At 58.3% G+C, this 8,179-nt stretch overlaps 1 long non-coding RNA gene across 1 annotated transcript; it reads right to left on the bottom strand.

The window, feature by feature from the left end:
- Positions 1 to 1,798: 1,798 nt before the first annotated feature.
- LOC132387769 (uncharacterized) lies at positions 1,799 to 3,701 on the bottom strand. Its single transcript, XR_009510007.1, has 2 exons — positions 3,390 to 3,701; positions 1,799 to 3,234 (listed from the first exon to the last, which is right to left on the bottom strand). It is a non-coding gene; the product is annotated as an uncharacterized LOC132387769 (long non-coding RNA).
- Positions 3,702 to 8,179: the final 4,478 nt, after the last annotated feature.

The raw sequence follows: 8,179 nt of genomic DNA, 5'->3' as shown, positions 1-8,179 counted from the left end.
CACGGGAGATTGTGATGGGACGGTGTGGGGGGAGATTCACTCTGTGTCTGACCACGGGTGTGAGTGATGGTACGGTGTGCAGGGAGATTCACTCTGTGTATTACCCCGGGAGTTTGTGATGGGAAGGTGTGGAGGGAGATTCACTCTGTGTCTGACCCCGGGTGTGTGTGATCGGACGGTGTGGAGGGAGATTCACTCTGTGTCTGACCCCGGAAGAGTGTGTGATGGGACGGTGTGGAGGGAGATTCACTCTGTGTCTGACCCCGGGAGAGTGTGATGGGACGGTGTGGAGGGAGATTCACTCTGTGTCTGACCCCGGGAGAGTGTGATGGGACGGTGCGGAAGGAGATTCACTCTGTGTCTGACCCCGGGAGTGTGTGATGGGATGGTGAGGAGGGAGATTCACTCTGTGTCTGACCCCGGGAGAGTGTGATGGGACGGTGTGGAGGGAGATTCACTCTGTGTCTGACCCCGAGAGTTAGTTGATCGGACGGTGTGGAGGGAGATTCACTCTGTGTCTGACCACGGGAGATTGTGATGGACAGTGTTGAGGGAGATTCACTCTGTCTCTGACCCCGGGAGTGTGTGATGGGACGGAGTGGAGGGAGATTCAATCTGTGTCTGACCCCGGGAGTGTGTGATGGGAGGGTGTGTGGGGAGATTCACTCTGTGTCTGACCCCGGGAGTGTGTGATGGAACGTGTGGGGGGAGATTCACTCTGTGTCTGTCCCCGGGAGTGTGCGATATAACCATATAACCATATAACAATCACAGCACGGAAACAGTCCATCTTGGCCCTCCTAGTCCGTGCCGAACCCTTAATCTCACCTAGTCCCACCTACCCGTACTCAGCCCATAACCCTCCACTCCTTTCCTGTCCATTTACCTATCCAATTTTACCTTAAATGACACAACTGAGCTGGCTTCTACTACTTCTACAGGAAGCTCATTCCACACAGCTATCACTCTTTGAGTAAAGAAATACCACCTCGTGTTTCCCTTAACCTTCTGCCCCCTAACTCTCAAATCATGTCCTCTAGTTTGAATCTCCCCTACTCTCAATGGAAACAGCCTGTTCACGTCAACTCGATCTATCCCTCTGAAAATTTTAAATACCTCGATCAAATCCCACCTCTGCATTCTACGTTCCAATGAATAGAGACCTAACTTGTTCAACCTTTCTTTGTTACGTAAGTGCTGAAACCCACGTAACATCCTTGTAAATCGTCTCTGCACTCTCTTTAATTTATTGATATCTTTCCTATAATTCGGTGACCAGAACAGCACACAATATTCCAAATTTGGCCTTACCAATGCCTTGTACAACTTTAGCATTACACGCATCTTCTGTACTCAATTCTTTGATTTATAAAGGCCAGCGTTCCAAAAGCCATCTTCACCACCCTATCTCCATGAGACTCCACTTTCAGGGAACTATGCACAGTTATTCCTAGATCTCTCTGTTCCTCTGCATTCCTCAATGCCCTACCATTTACTCTGTATGTTGTACTTGGATTATTCCTGCCAAAATTTAGAACCTCACACTTCTCAGCATTAAACTCCATCTGCCAACGTTCAGCCCATTCTTCTAACTGGCATAAATCTCCCTGCAAGCTTTGAAAATCCACCTCATTATCCACAACACCTCCTACCTTAGTATCATCAACCTTAGTTTCACTCCGTGTCTGAACCCAGGAGTGTGTGATGGGATGGTGAGGAGGGAGATTCACTCTGTGTCTGACCCCGGGAGTGTGTGATGGAACAGAAACCTCAAATTAATCTCGAGTCAGACACAAGACAGGAAGATAGTGGTTTATTGATTTTTTATGAGAAATATCAATGAAACAATGTGTGAGCTGCTAAGGTGCAGGAATAAATGATCTGCTCACAGTCACACACAATTAACTGACCGGCGACAAGGAGTGACCGGTTGAATAATCAGTCCCGTTTCTCACCGTCACTCTGCATCGGGGAACTGATTATAAAATTATAAAACTGATTATAAAATCACACTTCAGGGCCGTGACCGGGATCGCTGCAGATCCAGGGTCACTGCCGAGGGATTTGTCCATTTAACATCATTATATCGGCCAGGCTGCCGAATGCACCGTCCTCAGCAAAGGGGGCAAAAGGATTCTCTCCCGGGACCATCCCCCCACCCCGGGACACCGGTGTCCCAGACTGAGCCCAGGACCCCGGGCTCTTCCTGTCCGGGTAATTCCCCGGGGAGTCACGTGGGGAGTCTCCAACACGCACTTCCGGCGGAAGCTGCCCCGCCGGACAACAGGCGGAAACACGTCACTGCGGGACCGCTGCGAGCGACGCACACAGCGCGAGGCCCGAGCCGGTTCCGTTAAAACCGTTGGGAATCAGCCCCGGCGCGCGGCCGTTAAAGGTAAGGGCGGGAGTTAAAGGGGAGGGCGGGGAGTCGGCCAAATGTCCCCATCCCGCGGGCGGGGATGTTCACACATTCAGATCCACCATCAGTCCGGGTCTGGGTTCCAGGTAAGATCAAGGTTAAAGGCCAAATGTCCACAGATCCACCATCAGTCCGGGTCTGGGTTCCTGTAGAGATCTCAGTTCCTTCATCCCGGTCTCACTGAACCGATTCCCCACATTCAGATGTTCAGATCCACACTCTCAGTCCGGGTCTGGGTTCCTGTAGAGATCTCAGTTCCTTCATCCCGGTCTCACTGAACCGATTCCCCACATTCAGATGTTCACAGATCCACCATCAGTCCGGGTCTGGGTTCCTGTAGAGATCTCAGTTCCTTCATCCCGGTCTCACTGAACCGATTCCCCACATTCAGATGTTCACAGAACCACCATCAGTCCGGGTCTGGGTTCCTGTAGAGATCTCAGTTCCTTCCTCCCGGTCTCACTGAACCGATTCCCCGCCAGCCTGAAACAGATGGGAGAATAAAGATGAAATAAACAGATCACACAACAGTGTCAGTAACAGGGGACCGGCGTTAATGTTTCAACAACACTCACAGACAAATATCACCAGAAAACCCGCGGATCCGCTGATATTTTATCACATTGAACATTAACACAAACACTCACCAGATCCGCTCCAGACTCGGGAGGGTCAGTATGAGGCGGCGGAGAGCGGGGACAGATCGGTCTGTCAGAGAGTTTGATCCCAGGTTCAGCCCCGTCAGTGATGGGTTTGTACTGAGAGCGGAGACAAGATCCTCGGCACCAGAATCTGTGAGACCGACACGGATCAGCCTGGAGATGAGAGAGAGTGAGGGTGAAGGACACAGAGAGACAGGAGACGGTACAAATCCCCAGTGTTTATCAGTAACACAATTACTGATCACATTAATGTTCAGTGTCAGACACCCAGTGACTGTAAACACAATCTCCCACAGTCTGGTACTTACCACAGTCTCTGTATTTTACACTCCGGGTTCCTCAGAGCCGCAGACACCAGTTTCACTCCTGAATCTCCCAGTTCATTATAACTCAGTCTAAACAGAAACAGACAAATTGATGAACATTGTGATTAAAATCGTCCGTCTGAGGGCATTTCTCTCACCCGGATATTTCAGGGAACATTAAACCCTTCAGTAATTCACTGATCGTAGATCCCATCACTGTCAATGTCCCTCACTGCCCAGCTCCAATGAATTCACCGAATGTCAGTAATTTCGTCTGTCGGTGTGACCCTGTAAACTCCACATATTCTCTCTCATTCCCTGATGGATAGAAAAGTGTTCCTGACGTGAGACAGTCGGAAAGGGCAGGTGTGAAGGGGAGAAGTCAAACAGTGAGGAAGATTTGAGAATCGGGAAATGTCGATGGGAGATGGAGGAAGAGACATCACCGAAGGTAAAGGATGGAAAGACACAGAAGGAAGCGGATGTGGAAGAGAGATCCCAGTAGAGGAGGGGGATGAGGGAGAGAGATAGCACAGGAGGAAGAGGGACGGGGGATGGAGATCCCACAGGAGGAAGGGGGATGGGGGAGGGAGATCCCACAGGAGGAAGGGGGACGGGGGAGGGGGATCCCACAGGAGGAAGGGGGACGGTGGAGGGAGATACCACAGGAGGAAGGGGGACGGGGGAGGGAGATACCACAGGAGGAAGGGGGACGGGGGAGGGAGATACCACAGGAGGAAGGGGGACGGGGGAGGGAGATACCACAGGAGGAAGGGGGACGGGGGAGGGAGATACCACAGGAGGAAGGGGGACGGGGGAGGGAGATACCACTGGAGGAAGGGGGACGGGGGAGGGAAATCCCACAGGAGGAAGGGGGATGGGGGAGGGAGATACCACAGGAGGAAGGGGGACGGGGGAGGGAGATACCACAGGAGGAAGGGGGATGGGGGAGGGAGATCCCACAGGAGGAAGGGGACGGGGGAGGGAGATCCCACAGGAGGAAGGGGGACGGGGGAGGGAGATACCACAGGAGGAAGGGGGACGGGGGAGGGTGATCCCACAGGAGGAAGGGGGATGGGGGAGGGGGATCCCACAGGAGGAAGGGGGACGGGGGAGGGAGATCCCACAGGAGGAAGGGGGACGGGGGAGGGAGATACCACAGGAGGAAGGGGGACGGGGGAGGGGAGATACCACAGGAGGAAGGGGGACGGGGGAGGGAGATACCACAGGAGGAAGGGGGACGGGGGAGGGAGATCCCACAGGAGGAAGGGGGATGAGGGAGGGGGATCCCACAGGAGGAAGGGGGACGGGGGAGGGAGATCCCACAGGAGGAAGGGGGACGGGGGAGAGAGATCCCACAGGAGGAAGGGGGATGAGGGAGGGGGATCCCACAGGAGGAAGGGGGACGGGGGAGGGAGATCCCACAAGGGGAAGGGGGACGGGGCAGAGAGATCCCACAGGAGGAAGGGGGATGGGGGAGGGAGATACCACAGGAGGAAGGGGGACGGGGGAGGGGGATCCCACAGGAGGAAGGGGGATGAGGGAGGGGGATCCCACAGGAGGAAGGGGGACGGGGGAGGGAGATCCCACAGGAGGAAGGGGGACGGGGGAGGGGAGTTACCTCAGGAGGAAGGGGGACGGGGGAGGGGGATCCCACAGGAGGAAGGGGGATGGGGGAGGGGGATCCCACAGGAGGAAGGGGGATGGGGGAGGGAGATACCACAGGAAGGGGGACGGGGGAGGGAGATCCCACAGGGGGAAGGGGGACGGTGGAGGGAGATACCACAGGAGGAAGGGGGATGGGGGAGGGAGATCCCACAGGAGGAAGGGGGATGGGGGAGGGAGATACCACTGAAGGAAGGGGGATGGGGCAGAGAGATCCCACAGGGGGAAGGGGGACGGTGGAGGGAGATACCACAGGAGGAAGGGGGACGGGGGAGGGAGATCCCACACGAGGAAGGGGGACGGGGCAGAGAGATCCCACAGGGGGAAGGGGGACGGTGGAGGGAGATACCACAGGAGGAAGGGGGATGGGGGAGGGAGATACCACTGAAGGAAGGGGGATGGGGGAGAGAGATCCCACAGGAGGAAGGGGGACGGGGCAGAGAGATCCCACAGGGGGAAGGGGGACGGGGCAGAGAGATCCCACAGGAGGAAGGGGGACGGGGGAGGGGAGATACCACAGGAGGAAGGGGGATGGGGGAGGGAGATACCACAGGAGGAAGGGGGAATGGGGGAGGGAGATCCCACAGGAGGAAGGGGGATGGGGGAGGGAGATACCACAGGAGGAAGGGGGACGGGGGAGGGGAGATACCACAGGAGGAATGGGGATGGGGGAGGGGTATCCCACAGGAGGAAGTGGGACGGGTAAGAGAGATCCCTTAGGAGAAAGCGGGATAGGGGAGAGAGATCCCACAGGAGGAAGGGGGACGGGGGAGGGGGATCCCAAAGGGGGAAGGGGGATGGGGGAGAGAGATCCCACAGAAGGGGGATGGGGGAGGAGATACCACAGGATTAAGGGGACGTGGGAGAGAGATCCCACAGGGGGAAGGGGGATGGGGGAGGGAGATACCACAGGAGGAAGGGGTACGGGGAGGGGATCCCACAGGAGGAAGGGGGACGGGGGATGGAGATCCCACAGGAGGAAGGGACGAGGGGAGATACCACAGGAGAAAGGGGGATGGGGGAGGAGATCCCACAGGGGTGAAGGTGGACGGGGGAGGGAGATCCCACAGGAGGAAGGGGGACAGGGGGAGGGAGATCCCACAGGGGGGAGGGGGGACGGGGAAGCAAGATCCCACACGGGGAAGGGGGATGGGGGAGTGGAGATCCCACAGGAGGAAGGGGGACGGGGGAGGGAGATACCACAGGAGGAAGGGGGACGGGGCAGAGAGATCCCACAGGAGGAAGGGGGATGGGGGAGGGAGATACCACAGGAGGAAGGGGGACGGGGGAGGGAGATACCACAGGAGGAAGGGGGACGGGGCAGAGAGATCCCACAGGAGGAAGGGGGATGGGGGAGAGAGATACCACAGGAGGAAGGGGGATGGGAAGGGAGATCCCACAGGAGGAAGGGGGACGGGGGAGAGAGATCCCATAGGAGGAAGGGGGACGTGGGAGGGAGATCCCACAGGAGGAAGGGGGACACGGGAGTCAGATCCCACACGGTGAAGGGGGACGGTGGAGAAGGGATCCCAGAGGGGGGAAGGGTTAGGCGGATAGAAATACCACAGGAGGGACGGGGCAGAGAGATCCCACAGGAGGAAGGGGGACGGGGGAGGGGAGATACCACAGGAGAAAGGGGGATGGGGGAGGGAGATACCACAGGAGGAAGGGGGATGGGGAGGGAGATACCACAGGAGGAAGTGGGACGGGGGAGGAAGATCCCACAGGAGGAAAGGGGATGGGGGAGGGAGATACCACAGGAGGAAGGGGGACGGGGGAGGGGGATCCCACAGGAGGAAGGGGGACGGTGGAGAGTGATCCCACGGGGGAAGGTGGACGGGGGACGGAGAGCCTGAAGGTGGGAACGGGGATAGAGATCCCACAGGAGGAAGGGGACGAGGGAGAGGGATCCCACAGGGGGGAAGGTGGATGGGGGAAGGGGGACGGAGGTGTGTCCCACAGTGGGAAGGGGGACGACACCGAGGGATCCCACAGGAGGAATGGGGACGGGGGAGTGAGATCCCACAGGAGGAAGGGGAACAGGGGGGAACCCTCAGGAGGAAGGGGGACGGGGTAGGGGGATCCCACAGGGGGAAGGGGGACGGGGGAGGGAGATCCCACACGAGGAAGGGGGACGAGGGAGGGAGATCCACACGAGGAAGGGGATGGGGGAGGGAGATCCCACACGAGCAAGGGGGACGGGGGAGGGAGATCCCACAGGAGGAAGGGGATGGGGGAGAAGAGATCCCACACGAGGAAGGGGGATGGGGGGAGAGAGATCCCACAGGAGGAAGGGGGACGGGGGAGGAGATCCCACAGGAGGAAGGGGGACGGGGGAGGGAGATACCACAGGAGGAAGGGGACGGGCAGAGAGATCCCTCAGGAGGAAGGGGACGGGCAGAGATCCCTCAGGAGGAAGGGGGACTGGGGAGGGAGATACCACAGGAGGAAGGGGGACGGGGGAGGGGAGATACCACAGGAGGATAGGGGACGGGGCAGAGAGATCCCAGAGGAGGAAGGGGGACGGGGGAGGGAGATACCACAGGAGGAAGGGGGATGGGGCAGAGATCCCACAGGAGGAAGGGGGATGGGGGAGGAGATTCCACAGGAGGAATGGGACTGGGAGGAGATCCACAGAGGAAGGGGATGGGGGAGGAGATCCCACAGGAGGAAGGGGATGGGGAGAGAGATACCACACGGAGGAAGGGGGACGGGGCAGAGAGATCCCACAGGAGGAAGAGGGATGGGGGTGGGAGATACCACAGGAGGAAGGGGGACGGGGGAGGGAGATACCACAGGAGGAAGGGGACGGGAGAGGAGATCCCACAGGAGGAAGGGGACGGGGGAGGGAGATCCCACAGGAGGAAGGGGGACGGGGGAGGGAGATACCACAGGAGGAAGGGGGACGGGGCAGAGAGATCCCACAGGAGGAAGGGGGATGGGGAGGGAGATCCCACAGGAGGAAGGGGGATGGGGAGAGAGACCACACGAGGAAGGGGACGGGCAGAGAGATCCCACAGGAGGAAGAGGGATGGGGAGGGAGATACCACAGGAGGAAGGGGGATGGGGGAGGGAGATCCCACAGGAGTAAGTGGGATGGGGGAGGGAGATCCCACAGGAGGAATGGG

Source organism: Hypanus sabinus, unplaced genomic scaffold (genome assembly GCF_030144855.1).
Source record: "Hypanus sabinus isolate sHypSab1 unplaced genomic scaffold, sHypSab1.hap1 scaffold_2199, whole genome shotgun sequence".
NCBI lineage: Eukaryota > Metazoa > Chordata > Chondrichthyes > Myliobatiformes > Dasyatidae > Hypanus > Hypanus sabinus.
This window is presented reverse-complemented; position numbering and strand designations above follow the sequence as displayed.